Source organism: Aegilops tauschii, chromosome 6, assembly GCF_002575655.3.
Source record: "Aegilops tauschii subsp. strangulata cultivar AL8/78 chromosome 6, Aet v6.0, whole genome shotgun sequence".
NCBI lineage: Eukaryota > Viridiplantae > Streptophyta > Magnoliopsida > Poales > Poaceae > Aegilops > Aegilops tauschii.
The window spans coordinates 1,692,455-1,709,058 of NC_053040.3; the positions used below are offsets into that span (position 1 = coordinate 1,692,455).

General features: G+C 43.9%; 1 pseudogene; it reads left to right on the forward strand.

Moving 5' to 3' along the window:
* Positions 1 to 9,241: 9,241 nt before the first annotated feature.
* LOC109778933 (wall-associated receptor kinase 1-like) lies at positions 9,242 to 14,633 on the forward strand (annotated as a pseudogene).
* The last annotated feature ends 1,971 nt before the right edge of the window (positions 14,634 to 16,604 follow it).

The following is a 16,604-nucleotide window of genomic DNA, read 5'->3' on the forward strand; positions in this document are numbered from 1 at the left end:
GTCAGACATTTCCTATGTTCATAGTTGACACATTAATTAAAAATCGACCGAAGGCAACTACCAGGAAACTCAACACATAGATCACTATTACTCATTGAATTGAAATTGAATTGAAATATCGAGTTAATACAATCACATCGTAGAACGCCCGGCCTCTGCATAACTAGATGCACGCAGGCAACAAGTCCGAAAACCGAAAAGGAAAAAAGAAAAGGCTCAAACAGCCAGTACGACAAAAACAAGAAAAAGCCAGCCTAAGATGTGGCCGATCCTATCCGAAGATCACACTGCCATCCATGGGGTAGAAAACCTCCCTGGCTGAACGCTCCAGCCGAGTAGACGCCATCATAAAAATGTCTCTATCCTCCGGCCTCTGCAGGATAGACCACATATGGAGCCATCACGAACATATATGAATAACCTGCATAGGAGATGAAACACATTTATGGTTAAAAACTATGTCATTCCCGGTGAGCCACAGAGCCCAACATAAGGCAGCCGCCCCCACTAGAATGTGTGCGGAAAATTGTTTATCTATTCCCCTCAACCAATTGTCGAACATGTTCCGTGCATTACGTGGGGGATAAATATTCGAAGCGATTTGAACAATGGCCCATACAGACCGAGCAAACTTGCACTCAAAAAATAAGTGTTTAATGGACTCGTCATGATGGCAGAAAACACATTTTTTGCACCCTTACCAGTTGTGTCGTGCCAAATTATCCCTAGTTAATATCACCCCTTCATTGAGAAACCAGAGGAATATCTTCACTTTTAGAAGGATTTTGAGCTTCCACAGTTTCCTGTTATCAATCGGAACCTTGCTATGGACCAGTGCATCATACATGGACTTGACTTAAAACTTGTCATTCTGATGCAATTTTCATCTAAAGATATCCGGTTCCTCCGACAGCAGGATGGCCCCCGGACGGCTAAGCAATTCATTCCAGGCTTCCAGAGAAGGCCCTAGAAGATCCCTACGAAAAGAAATATCATGATTTTCCTGACCCAAAGCTTGTTTGATGGTGACAAACTTATGTCTAACAATTCGGTACAAGCTTGGGTATTGCACACTAAACTTATGTTCGTATCTTCCCAGAAACGGACTTGCACTACTAGGGAAAACCTTATACACAGAATCTTAGCAGCAGCGCGGTTCAAGAGGAGGCGCTACTTCTAATTAGCAGTAGCGAGGAAAAAAACAGGCGCTACTGCTACTGACTTAGCAGTAGCGCGGTTTGGCGGAACCACGCTGCTACTAAAGTCGACCGATAGTTCCCGCCAACCTAGATTTAGCAGTAGCGCGGTCTATATAAGTGCGTTGTTGATAAAGTAATAGCAATAGTGCACTTTTTCCTATATGCACTACTGCTAATTGTCGCTTTTTTTAAAACTGGCCACATGGCGGGCCCACTTAGCAGTAGCGCGTGTGTCATAAGCGCGTTGCTGCTATGTTTATAGCAGTAGCGCAGTTTATGACCAGCGCTACTGCTAAGCCGCAACATATGCCACCTTTTACCCTCCCCCTCCCCCATCCTCTCTTCCTCACTTTCCCCTACCTCCCACCTCCTCTCTCCCTCACTTTGCTTCTTCCTCACTACTTCTCCCCCCATTACTCTCCTTCTTCTACCTACCTTTCTCTCTCTTTATTGCTCCTAGCTAACTTACACCACCTCCATTAATGCATCTCCTTTCTCTTTTTCCTCTCCCTCCACTAGATAGTCATCTTCTTCCCCAACTAGCTTGGTAGATCTACCCATTTAATGAAGTGATCTATGTACCTCCCTAACTAGATCTAGCCATCTCAAGAAGTAAGCTTTGTCCACTTTTCATCATTCCCTAGGTGTGTGGTGACACCGACCGACATCATCATCACCGTGCTCGATCTCGAGACAGGTGATTAAAAATTTGTGCTTTTGCAAGAATGGAAACATGTGTATGTGTGTGATATGACATAATCGCGTGATATGATGGAAATTGTGTGTGTGGCTTGAGTTGCCGCCGAATTGTGCTTGAGTTGCCTATGTTTTGCCGAAATGTCGATTTATTTCCGTTTCGGTGAATTTCGGGCAAACTCTATATGTCCTATTTTTAGGGAAGGTCATGCCGAATTTTTGTATGACTTTGATGCATGCACACATTTTTATAATCAATTTGTTTATTATTACCGTGCAGGCGTTCAAGATGGTCAGTGGAACGATGGTGGACAGGTGGTTGCGGTCGGCAGTGCAGGACATGAAAGAAAATAACCTGACAGAGGTTTTATGTCCGTGTCGAAGATGCAAAGGAATAGTTTGGCTCGACCCCTATGACGATGGTCATGTCGAAGCGCACCTGCTCATGACTGGTTTCATGGATGGCTATACTCGGCGGATAATTGAAGATGAGGATGATGATGTTGAGGACGCCGACGGGCAGGTAATGACGACACGGGGCAAGACGAAGAGATGATCGACAATGACGACAGGGAAGATGCCGGACATGGCGGCGAAGAAGGGGACGGACATGGTGGAGGAGAAGGGGCCGGGCATGGCGGCGGATAAGGGGCCGGACATGGTGGCAGAGAGAAAGTGGACTCCACGTCGGAGAGTTCGTCGGTACTAAGATCAATCGTGCGGGACCCTCAGCACTGCTTCGCAAGGAGACAAGTACTGAGAGAGCTGCTTCTAGAGAGGAGGCTAAGCTGCAACAACTGGTGGTCGACTCAAACACTCCATTGTATGATGGTTGCAATCCTGAGGTGACTCGCTTGAGTTTCACGCTCCAACTCCTGAAGACGAAGGCTAAAAAGAAATGGACCGACACTAGCCTCGATGAGCATCTCAAGTATCTAAAGGACGTCCTTCCCGCGGGGAATCTATGTCCTACTAGTGTGGATGAGGCCAAGAAGATTGTGTGGCCTCTTGATCTGCCGCACGTTAGATACCATGCATACATCAACAATTGCATAATTTATCGGAAGGAGCACGCGGAAAAAACAAGCTTTACGGTGTGCAATGCTTCTCGATACAAGAAGGCCGGGAAGAAATCCCCAGAAAGTTGTATGGTACTTACCGATCACTCCCCGTCTCCAGCGGTACTTCGTAGATCGCAAGAAAGCAAAGCTCATGCGCTGGCACGAGGAGAGGAAGAAGCCCGACGATGGAGATGATCCGAAGCTGAGACACGTCAAGGATGGAAGCCAGTGGAGAGCGTTGAACGGCTTCTATCGGTATTTCGAATGTGATGCAAGGAACATTGTGCTTGGCGCGTGTACCGATGGCATGAATCCATTTGGCAACCAGAACACCAACCATAGCACATGGCCCGTGTTTGTATGGATGTACAACCTCTCCCCCTAGTAGTGCATGAAGTCGAAGTACATTCACATGAGCATGCTGATTCAAGGGCCGAAACAACCGGGAAATAATATTATTCTGTATTTGGGGCTACTTCAAAAGGAGTTAGTCACGTTATGGAAAACATCGGCCAAGACATGGGACGCCAGCAAAGGCGAGTATTTCTACATAAGAGCCACGCTGATCACGACGGTGCAGGACTATCTCGGTTACGGATATGTCGCGGGCCAGGTTTGCCATGGATATTGCGGATGCACGCGGTGCATGGATGATACGACATCTCAGAAGCTAACGTCAAGGAAAGAGGGCGGGTCTGGGAAAATCGTGTACATGGGGCATCGAAGATGGCTCGACAAGGACGACCCATGAAGAAACTGTGGTGATCTATTCAATGGTCAAGCTGAGCATCGAGGACCTCCACGTAAGCGGAGCGGCGCGAAATTGATGATCTCACTACGGGAAACAGGTAATTTGCCGTCAGGGGGCGTCTTTGCCGTCAGCTTTTCGTCGGGCAGACGGCAAAGAAACGGTTTGCCATCATCAACAGACGGCAAAGAAAAACTAACGGCAAAATATACTTTGCCGTCAACAAAAAACAAACACAGACGGCAAAATGCTTACTTTGCCGTCTGCAACGAGTAAACAGACAACAAAGTATGCTCTTTGCCGTCTGTAATATAAAATGTAGACGACGAAGATCTTTGCCGTCCGTATTTTTTAATACAGACGACAAATTTTTTATTTATTCAGGCCGTGGTGGCCCAGTAGGCCGTGGTTTCTAGTCGTATTCAGGCCGTGGTGGCCCAGTAGGTGGCATAATTTTTATTTTTTTTCCCTTTTTTTGTTTTCTTTTTTGCTTTATTTATTTTGTTTTGTTTCTACTTACAACAAAAAACTTATTTATTTTATTCCATTTTGTTTCTAATTACTTATGTATTTTACTTTATTTATTTTATTTTTATTTATTTTACTGCTGCTATTTTTATTTATTTATTAAGGTTCATTTATTTTATTTATTATAGTTTATTTTATTTTATTTTTTTGTTTCGACTTATTTATTTTATAAATGTTTATTTTATTTTGTTTCTAGTTATTTATTTTATTTTGTTTCTACTTATTTATAAAAGTTTGTTTTGTTTATACTTATTTATTTTATTTTCTTTTTTGCTTTTTGTATTTATTTTATGAAAATTATTTTTGCTTTTAATGTTCTGAACAGAAAATACTTTGATAATTTTAGTTGCATAAATTCTATATAATTTTAGTTTCAATAATACTAGAGGTTTATAAAAGCTTTTTAGTTGACTCCTTTAGTACCGGTTCTAAGGCTGTTACAAAGGCACTTTATTTGGTGTTCTAAGGCTGGGGCCCCACGAGCACCTTTAGTACCGGTTCGTGGCATGAACCGGTAAAAGAGTTTTTTAGTTGATTCTTTCTGCAACTGTTTTTTAGTCCCACCTCGCCAAGCGAGAGGCACTCGCAGCGGTTTATAAGGCCTGAGTGCAGAGATGATGAAGGAGAGGCGCAGTGCTCACCTGCAAAAACTGGATGCATTTCGTGTACAAAACGGACAATCTGTTTCGAGATATCAGGATTTCATACGGAAACTCGTCTGTTACAACAGGCATTTCGAATGAACTACGAAAAGGTTGAAAGTTTGCATGTTATCATCATAATAGTTGTGGAGAGAAAGTCTTCACTTTTTCTTCGCTTGTGTACTTTGCTTATTGCGCCGTAACATGGATAATCTTTATCGTTTATCAGGATGCTTGGGTCAGCCTTGACTTTGAAGGGAGGAATTTCATGAAACTTTTTATAATCTTCAGACATGTCTGTCTTGCCCTCCACTCCCACGATGTCCCTTTTTCCTGAAAGAACTATGTGGCTCTTTGGCTCATCGTATGATGTATTCGCTTCCTTATCTTTTCTTTTTCTCGGTTTCGTAGACATGTCATTCACATAGATAACATGTGCCACATCATTGGCTAGGACGAACGGTTCGTCAGTGTACCCAAGATTGTTCAGATCCACTGTTGTCATTCCGTACTGTGGGTCTACCTGTATCCCGCCTTCTGATAGATTGACCCATTTGCACTTAAACAAAGGGACCTTAAAATCATGTCCATACTCAAGTTCCCATATGTCCAATATGTAACCATAATATGTGTCCTTTTCCCTCTCGGTTGCTGCATCAAAGCAGATACCGCTGTTTTGGTTGGTGTTCTTTTCCCTCTTGTGTAAAATGTATTCCCATTTATCTCGTATCCTTTGTAAGTCAATACAGTCGAAGATGGTCCCCTGGACAACGAGTACAACTCATCACAAACAGTGTTGTCACCTCTGAGACGTGTTTCCAACCAACTGCTGAAAGTCCTGATGTGTTCACATGTAACCCAGTCGTCGGGCTACTCCGGGTGTTTGGAGCGCAGACTGTTCTTGTGTTCATCGACATACGGGGTCACCAAGGTAGAGTTCCGTAGAACTATGTAGTGTGCTTGAGACCAAGAATATCCGTCCCTGCATATTATTGAGTCCCCTCCAAGCGTGCCTTTTCCAATTAGTCTCCCCTCATACCGCGATTTAGGGAGACCTATCTTCTTAAAGCCAGGAATGAAGTCAACACAAAACCCAATGACATCCTCTGTTTGATGGCCCATGGAGATGCTTCCTTCTGGCCTAGCGCGGTTACAAACATATTTCTTTAGGACTCCCATGAACCTCTCAAAGGGGTACATATTGTGTAGAAATACGGGGCCCAGAATGACAATCTCGTCAACTAAATGAACTGGGACGTGCGTCATGATATTGAAGAAAGGATGGTGGAAACACCAGCTCGAAACTGACAAGACATTGCACCACATCACTCCTTAGCCTTGTATGATTTCTGGATCGATCACCTTCTGAGAGATTGCATTGAGGAATGAACATAGCTTCACAATGGCTAATCGGACATTTTCCGGTAGAAGCCCCCTCAATGCAACCGGAAGCAGTTGCGTCATAATCACGTGGCAGTCATGAGACTTTAGGTTCTGAAACTTTTTCTCTGGCCTACTTATTATTACCTTTATATTCGACGAGAAGCCAGTTGGGACCTTCATACTAAGAAGGTATTCAAAGAAGATTTCCTTCTCTTCTTTGGTAAGAGCGTAGCTGGCAGGACCTTCATACTGTTTTGGAGGCATGCTGTCTTTTTCATGCAAACGTTGCAGGTCCTCCCGTGCCTCAGCTGTATCTTTTGTCTTCCCATACACGCCCAAGAAGCCTAGCAGGTTCAGGCAAAGATTCTTCGTCACGTGCATCACGTCGATCGAAGAGAGGACCTCTAGGTCTTTCCAGTAGGGTAGGTCGCAAAATATAGATTTTTTCTTCCACATGTGTGCGTGTCCCTTATCGTCACTCGGAACAGCTAGTCCGCCGGGACCCTTTCCAAAGATTACATGTAAATCATTGACCATAGCAAGTACGTGATCACCGGTACGCATGGCGGGCTTCTTCCGGTGATCTGCCTCGCCTTTGAAATGCTTGCCTTTCTTTCGACATTGATGGTTGGTCGGAAGAAATCGACGATGGCCCAGGTACACATTCTTCCTGCATTTGTCCAGGTATATACTTTCGGTGTCAACTAAACAGTGCGTGCATGCGTGGTATCCCTTGTTTGTCTGTCCTGAAAGGTTACTGAGAGCGGGCCAATCGTTGATGGTTACAAACAGCAACTCGTGCAGGTTAAATTCCTCCTGTCTGTGCTCATCCCACGCACGTACACCGTTTCCATTCCAGAGCAGAAAAGTTCTTCAACTAATGGCCTTAGGTACACATCAATGTCGTTGCCGGGTTGCTTAGGGCCTTGGATGAGAATTGGCATCATAATGAACTTCCGCTTCATGCACATCCAAGGAGGAAGGTTATACATACATAGAGTCACGGGCCAGGTGCTGTGATTGCTGCTCTGCTCCCGAAAGGATTAATGCCATCCGTGCTTAAAGCAAACCATACGTTTCTTGGGTCACCTGCAAAATCAGCCCAGTACTTTCTCTCGATTTATCTCCACTGCGACCCGTCAACGGGTGCTCTCAACTTTCCGTTTTTCTTACGGTCCTCACTGTGCCATCGCATCAACTTGGCATGCTCTTTGTTTCTGAACAGTCGTTTCAACCGTGGTATTATAGGAGCATACCACATCACCTTCGCAGGAACCCTCTTCCTCGGGGCTCACCGTCAACATCACCATGGTCATCTCGTCTGATCTTATGCCGCAATGCACCGCATACCGGGCATGCGTTCAAATCCTTGTAGGCACCGCGGTAGAGGATGCAGTCATTAGGGCATGCATGTATCTTCTACACCTCCAATGCTAGAGGGCATACAACCTTCTTTGCTGCGTACGTACTGTCGGGCAATTCGTTATCCTTTGGAAGCTTCTTCTTCAATATTTTCAGTAGCTTCTCAAATCATTTGTCAGGCACAGCATTCTCTGCCTTTCACTGCAGCAATTCCAGTACGGTACCGAGCTTTGTGTTGCTATCTTCGCAATTGGGGTACAACCCTTTTTTGTGATCCTCTAACATGCGATCGAACTTGAGCTTCTCCTTTTGACTTTCGCATTGCGTCCTTGCATCGACAATGACCCGACGGAGATCATCATCATCGGGCACATCGTCTGGTTCCTCTTGATCTTCAGCAGCTTCCCCCGTTGCAGCATCATCGTGCACATCGTCTGGTTCCTCTTGATCTTCAGCAGCATCACCGTATTCAGGGGGCACATAGTTGTCATCATCCTCTTCTTCTTCGTCGTCTTTCATCATAACCCCTATTTCTCTGTGCCTCGTCCAAACATTATAGTGTGGCATTAAACCCTTGTAAAGCAGGTGGGTGTGAAGGATTTTCCGGTCAGAGTAAGACTTCGTATTCCCACATTTAGGGCATGGACAACACATAAAACCATTCTGCTTGTTTGCCTCAGCCACTTCGAGAAAATCATGCACGCCCTTAATGTACTCGGAGGTGTGTCTGTCACCGTACATCCATTGCCGGTTCATCTGCGTCCATTATATATGATTATGTATGTCAAAAGTAAGAAAATTAGACAAGTATCTATGTAAAGTAAGAATTTTTTTCTTTCAGAAAAAAGATAAGACCAAGAGGCTCACCACGGTGGTGCCGGCGACGAGATCGGCACGGGCGATCGACGGCGGTGAAGACGGGGACGGGGCGTGCCGGACCGCTAATCTAAACCTAGACAAATCTTGGGAAAAATGGAGGTCGAGAGGAGAAATCTTAACTAGCGTGGCTCGGGCATTTTATCGAACACCTCATGTGCATAGGAGGTGAGCTAGAGCACCCAATGCCCTCCCCCTCGCCGGCCAGCAAAAAACAGAGCACTGTGGAGTGCTCTGCTGCGGCGATGGGGTATATATAGGCAACTTATTTGTCCCGGTTCGTGGTATAAACCGGGACTAAAGCCCAGCATTCTGTCCCGGTTCGAGCCAAGAATCGGGACCAATGGTTGTGGCCCAGGAGCGAGGACCATTAGTCCCGGTTCGTGCCTAGAACCGGGACAAATGGGTCGAAACGAACCGGAACCAATATCCACGAGGCCCCGGCCGGCCCCCTGGGCTCACAAATCGGGACGAATTAGCCCAGGCCCGAAGGGAAGCCATGTTTTCTACTAGTGCATATACTAGGCTTTCTGCTTGCTAGCTTGTCTATTTTTTGAATGATCCCGACCCATCCCTGCCCACTCTTGCAACCAAACGCACCCTCAGAAGCGGTAATCGGACAGGTCTTACACGCGTATTGTGGGAAGGTACTCGGCAGCTTCGTGGTCTGGGACAACATTGCGAGCGGGGGTGCGCGTCTTCCTCCTCGTTTCGTTTATTTGGCCGGTATAGTCGCTGGTCACATGCAGCAGTCCATCCAAGGAGCGTGGGTAATAACTAATAAGAGAGGCCTCTCCCTTGGCATGTTGATTCCTTTGGCATCCAATCATTCCTCCATCGGGTAGCTTGCTCCATATTAAGTAGCCCATCGAGGTAGTAATTACGTAGAGAGCACCATGGCGACCAAGCCCAGCTACCAGTACCAGTACCAAGCACGGCCGTTGCTGCTGCGAGCAACCCTATTAGTCATCCTTGCCGCCGCCGCTGAAGCTCAAGGGGGTTGCCGCCACAAGTGCGGCCACATCGACATCCCTTTCCCGTTCGGCATCGGCGTCAGCCCCGGCTGCTTCCGCGATGGATTCGAGGTATTGTGCGACGACGCCTACAATCCCCCTCGCGCCTTCCTTCCTGGCGAAAAAATCAAACGCGTGGCCAACTACTCCACGGCTCTGGACATGTATCAGAATTCGTGGTCGCTGGTCGAGCTCAAGAGCATATCAGTCGCCACGGGCGAGGTGCAAGCACACGTCCCCCGTCTCGTTCCGGTGCAGCACAGATTCCAACGGGAGCTACTTCTCGGAGCAGCAGACGATGGATTTCTCCTACTCGGTGTTCGCCGTGTCTGCGACGCGTAACATCCTCATCGGTGTGGGCGTCAACGTCGAGACTGTGCTGCTTCATGAGCCACGGGGCGGCTCAACCTTTACTGAATTGTCTTGCAGTGCAAGAGTTCTTGTCCAAAGCCCGACCGCGAGGAATGGGTCGTGCAGGGGCCGGGCCGGGGGTGCTGCGAGGAGCCACTCCCGCCCGACGACTTCCTCGGCAGGCAGTACAGCTTGGACGTCGGGGGCAAGCGCTACAAAACCGAGTTGCAAGCCTACCCATGCTCTTACGGCATGCTTGTGGAGAAGTCATGGTACAACTTCTCCACGCTGGACATGCGCGGCGACAGGGAGCTGCTAAAAATGAACCCTCGGGGCGTCCCCCTTGTGCTCGATTTCACCGCCGGGAACACTTTGTCTTCGGCGGCAGGACATGCCCTTCAGCCGACGCGGGATTACGCCTGTGTTAGCTACAACAGCTCTTGTGCCAACACATCATTTTCCGGTACCAACTACATCTGCAAGTGCTCGGAGCATTACACTGGCAACCCTTACATCCCTGACGGATGCCAAGGTACATACTCCCACAGACAATTATTTTCATCATACATACTCCTACATACATACACAAGAAATTGGCATCAATTGCCAATTCGTTAAGCCCCCCAAGTGTTCATTCTTCAGACATTGATGAGTGCAAACTCCCCGAACTCTACAACTGCACAAGTGGCGGGGTCTGCAAAAACAGGCTGGGAGGCTATGACTGTCCATGTGCATTCGGAATGAAAGGTGATGGCAAACTGGGAACCTGCACAGATATATTCCCCCTACCAGCAAAGGCGGCTGTGGGTAAGTGCTACTCTTGATGTATCCTCGACTTACATAGATTATAATGTATGATTGCTACATAGGCCAAAATTAAGTTGACCCTCGACAACACAAGCCATACAACTACGCATGCATAGAACAAAAATTCGTCGTATTGTCGGTGAAATATAATTATCCAAATTAGCATCCAAATATCCTACAAGCACTACTGGAATTTCCCTCTTTGTCGAGTGCATTATGACAGACACTCGGCAATAGTAACTTTGTCGGGTGCTACACTCGGCAAAAAAGTGAAATTCGGCAAACAGATACTTTGCCGAGTGTCCTCGACAAAACGCTCGGTAAACAACAAAACTCAGCAAACAGGGTTTTGCCGAGTGCTACACTCGGTAAAAGGGGGTCTTTACCATGTGTCACACTCGGCAAAAAGGGGTCTTCGCTTTGCTGCATAGTTTTTGCTGTGGAGGTTGCATACGACCTTAGATGATGATGTTCCAAAAATAAGAGTTGTTCATTTTGATGAGACGGATAATTTTCATGTTGACAACTTTTTCATTTGAGGCCATATTAATTACATTTTTACCATGTACAAAAATTGACCTCAAATGACTAAGGTGAGTATCATATTCATTGCATAGATTATAATGTGCCAAAATTAGACACATATGTGCATCTTGCCATTAAAACAATGTTACCAAATAGAGTTTCCCACTTTTTTGTACAAAAAAAATCATTTTTCATTTTCTAATTGTAAAAAATGGGTATTTTTGTGAAGCAAGTAAAATAAATAGGGTGCAAAATGGCACCACTTCAATTTTCACAGTAAGTAGACCATATTTTATGCACAATGCCCAAGTATCAAGTATTTCCTAGATTTCTAGCTACTTTCGCATATTTAAATGACTTTATGTTGTTTTCCCGAAAGTAATTCAAATTTGAACTGAAAGTGTATGATACCTCTGTCCTAAAATTTAGAAAAATATATTTTTAGGTACACAAGTAGTCATTATATGGGAGAACCACTTATAGTTTTGAGAGATTCAATCCCTTCCCATGAATAGCCATGCCGACCATTTTGACCCCGTTTTGGAGAAAATGAAAGAAAATGAATACAAGTTCAAAAAATGCAATCCTTTCGCACAGAGTCCTTCTATGTCTACTAGTTGGAAGGAAAAATAAAAAACTTTCAATATGACAAATGTGAAAAAAAATTCCTTCACAAAACGGGCTATCGTGTGTGAACATTCTTGGCTTTCAAGTCAAACGAGCAAGTTGATGGTCATATTCATTATGTAATTTATTATAATGTTCCAAAATGAGACACATGGTTGCAACTTAACATTACAAACAATGTTGCCAAATAAAGTTTTCAAGTTTGTTGTACAAAAAAACTATTTTCATTTTCTAAGTGTAGAAAATTGGTATTTTTTGTTAAGCAAGTAAATAAAATAGGGTGCAAAATGCCACCACTTCAATTTTCACAATAAGTAGACCTTATCTTGTGCACAATGCCGAAGTTTCAAGGATTTTGTCGATTTCTAGCTACTTTCGCACATTTAATTGACTTTTTATGTTGATTTCCCGAAAGTAATTCAAATTTGTACCGCAAGTGTGTCATAGCTATATCCTAAAATTTAGTAAAAAATATTTTTAGGTACACAAGTATTCATTATATGGGAGAACCACATAGATTTTTGAGAAATTCAATCCTTTGCCTTGAATAATCATGCCGGTCATTTTGACATTGTTTTTGAAAAATGAAAGAAAATGAATACAAGTTCAAAAAAATGCAATTATTTTGCATGGAGTTCTTTTATGTGTACTATAGTTAAGGGAAAATAGCAAACTTGAATTTTAGGGACAAATTAATTTATAAAATATAGAAGCAAGATGAAGAAGAAAGCACACAAAGAAGCACACATGCATTGCTTCCTTCCTATTGGCTGAACACCCAAGCACATGGATCGGTGAGGTGGCAGGCTGGTGTCCACTTATATTTCTCTCTCTCGTTTCTCTCCTCCTCTCTCTTGTCACTCATTCCTTTCTCTCTTCTGTTGGTTGGGAAGGACCGAAGGAGCCGGCGTGGTCGAGATCTAGAAGCGTGGTCGAGATCTCTCGTTCCCAGGCTAGCTTATATTGTACTCCCTCCGTCCCATAATATAAAAATATTTTTTTATACTAGTGTAGTGCTAAAAACGTTCTTATATTATGGGACAGAGGAAGTACTACAACTCTTGATGGATACATGCTGCATCTATAATTGTCTTAAAGGGCTTAATTTTTATAAATGACTTGAATTAATGTAAAATACCGCATATTCCTTCCGTTTCCAGATATAAGCCTTTTTAGAGATATTAATACGAACTACATACGGATATACATAGACATTTTAGAGTGTAGATTCACTCATTTTGCTCCGTATGTAGTCCGTATTGGAATATCAAAAAAGCATTATATTTAGGAATGGGGAGAGTACATGATTTCCATATCTTTTTTTGTCCACTGATTTACTTGCCTTGTGCGCATTTAATTTCAATGGAGTATCAACGTGTTGAACGTCCTGATTTGTATACTTTTCCTTCTCATGAAGATCTAGTGGTAGTTTATTTTAGATTCCGAGTTCAAGGACAAACGATTTTTCTTACATCTTATACTAACCATTACTACTATATCTGCAATTATGAATCTAGTGACACAGACTAAGTTTGACTCTTGTCCGTCTAGGTGTAATATGTGGTATTCTTCTCGTGGCACTTCTATCGTTTCTTGTTATTCTTCACCATGAGAAAAAAAAGACAAAGGAATTCTACAAGAAAAATGGCGGCCCTATACTAGAGCAGGCAAATACCATTCAACTTTTCAAAAAGGGGGAACTAAGGCCACTTTTGAAGAATAGCAATTTAATTGGAAAAGGTTGCTTCGGTGAAGTTTACAAGGGCCTTCTTGACGATAAGGAAGTTGCAATAAAAAAACCAATCAATGGTAGTGTTCTAGAGAGTGAACAATTTGCAAACGAAGTCATCATCCAATCTCGAGTCATCCACAAAAACATTGTTAGACTTATTGGTTGTTGCCTTGAAGTTGATGCCCCCATGCTGGTTTATGAATTTATCTCCCAAGGTAGCCTTGATGATATTCTTCACAACAACAATAATAACAAGGTGGCTCTCAACTTGGATGCACGTCTAAATATTGCTGCTCAATCAGCGGATGGTCTAGCTTATATGCACTCACAAGCAAACACTAGAATTCTACACGGTGATGTCAAACCAGTAAATATACTCTTGGATGATAACTTTGCACCTAAAATATCAGACTTTGGCATATCTAGGTTGCTGGGAAGAGACAAGGAACACACCGCATCTGTCATCGGAGACAAGAATTATATGGATCCGGTATATCTACAAGAGGGCCTGCTCACCGAAAAAAGTGATGTCTACAGTTTTGGAGTTGTGATCCTGGAGCTTATTAGCAGCAGGAGGGCCATACATTCTGAGAGTAATGGATTGGTAAAGAGCTTTCTTGAAGCCCATAAGAAACAAGAGAAAGCGACTGAGCTTTTTGACAAGGAAATTGCAATAGCAGAAGATTTAGAGCTTCTTGACAGTCTAGCAGGTATGGCCATGGAGTGCCTTAGCCTTGATGTAGATAAAAGACCGACGATGATGGAGGTAGCTCAGCGACTACACATACTGAGTCGATCTCATAAGGTGCAAGATGTTTGTCACTAAGTAATTTTTTGACAAAATTAATTCTAAAAACATGAGCAATGCATGTCTCCTTTGGTTAGGAGAATATTTGTTCCTGTGTTCTTAGGTGGCTGAATGTTTCTGATCTGCATTTGAAACCATGTTTTTAAGGTGGCAGTACGTTTGTATGCCGCATTTCTAACCGTGTGTCATAGTACTACATTTGTTTTTACCAAATAGGTAACCGTGTTACAGATAATATGTCATGTTTGCTTGCTTCTGCAGCGCTTCAATGTGTTTTCTATAAAAAACCATTATTGACTGGTACTCCCACTGTTCGAAAATAGATGACTCAACTTTTATACTAAATTTAGTACAAAGTTGGGTCATCTATTTTGGAACGGAGGGAGTATATATTAGTACTCCTTCATGGGTATTAAGCCATCGATTCATCTTGTACAGGCAGAGCAACCAAATCAATTTCATATCTTGTACAGGGTAACCCTTGATGTTAATATGCGCCCCAGCATTACACTTGTTCCATCAGATTAAGATCAGTAATTAACTAACCCCTCTAACAACAGAAGGACTAATTGATTGATCAAGGGAGTAGTGAGCTGTGAGCGTCGCCATCCCCTCACGCATCCACTACACGCACGCAGTTAACCAAGCAAACAGAGCAACCCATTCATTCATCACAAGAGGCATGTTAATGGCAAGGATGTAGACTTCATCATTACCTCAATCCGCTTCATAAGTTCATATAAATTGATGGAACATGCAGATAGTTCATTTCAGAAAATTAATTTTCAGCAGGTTTTTTCTTGGTAAATTTTAACATGCTCCTGGGCCTCTACATCAGTTGATACATTCATCCAACTATTATAATATTGATTATGGAACAATGCGTGTCCGGCAACCTGCTCTTCACCTCCATTTGTATATCAAGTGCAACATGCCAATCAGGGTCCGCTGGCCGGCCATTATTATTACTTTTTAATCCTAGACGGCAGCACGGCAACGGTGCCAGCTTCCGTGTGTACGTTGCAGCATGCCATTATTTGTAACGGATTTGCTAAACCATGTCTAGATGAAATTTAAGTATGCTCATCTAGGTTTTATACCATACGATTTGTAGCTTCAAGATTTCGTAATGAGTTGTCGCGCGTGAATCAGTTTTAGGATGTCGCTGCCAGGCTTACGTTTTTTGCCTGGGCTATTTGTTTCAATGGGCTCTTTTTAGTGGCATGGTGTGGGAGAATCGCGTAAATGGGCCACTGCATCTTTTGGGTTGCATTACGTGTGCATTTTTTTGGTTTTTTTTCCTGGGAAACGTTCTTTTGGCTGCGTGTGCATAATTTTGTTTGTTTTTGTTTTTTCCTGGGAAATATCAGAGGGATTAAAAGACCGGATTATAGGACACCATAGCTTATCTGCCTTGATTTCCGCAGCTTGATTCAAAACCGGATTCAATAGCAGCAACATATTGACGATGGTGCCTGAACTACCTATTCAATAGCAGCATCTTTGTATTATTCCATATTCATTTTTATTTGCCAATAAAAACTCTCAGACCACGACGATTGCTTGCTAACTGCTGATATAGCTTTTGCCCTCGAACCCCTAAAGCCAGCTCTCTCTCCGGGAGCGAGGCTCGCCCTGGTTGTAAAGCAAAGCGAGCCGTCCTTCTTCATATCTATGAAAGAATCAACCAACTCCTAATTAGGTCCCCCAAGGCGCCTCCCGACCGAAACTAACGGAGTCATCCCAACTCTCGGATCGGAGATGCTAATGGGGTCCGAGAGGATGGGGCCGTAATCTTCTATTACGCACGCTACACAGACGATATGGTCTTCAGCTTATCGAGAGGGGATAAGTCCACACGAGTCACCCATGGTCTCAAAAAGGCAAAAATGGAGGTAGACCTTCGGTGTCACCTTTGGGAAAGCTCACGAAAGCAGGATTTCGGTCAGTAGTAGGGGTGGTGAAACTTTAGATGTCACAACACGAGATAGGCCGATATGTGACATAGAAAAATTGCTTTCATTTTAGTCTCACCAAAATGTGCAGTCGGTCCCACCGAGTTTGCTTGACCAAGTCTCTGCTTGCTTATTGGTGAAACCGGTCTCACCGAGTTCACGCAATCGGTCTCACCGAGATGAGGTTTTGCCCTAACCCTAGCACATCAGTCTCACCGAGTTGACCTTGTCGGTCCCACCGAAAACTCTAACGTTCATATTTTCAACCATATCGGTCTGACCGAGTTCACTA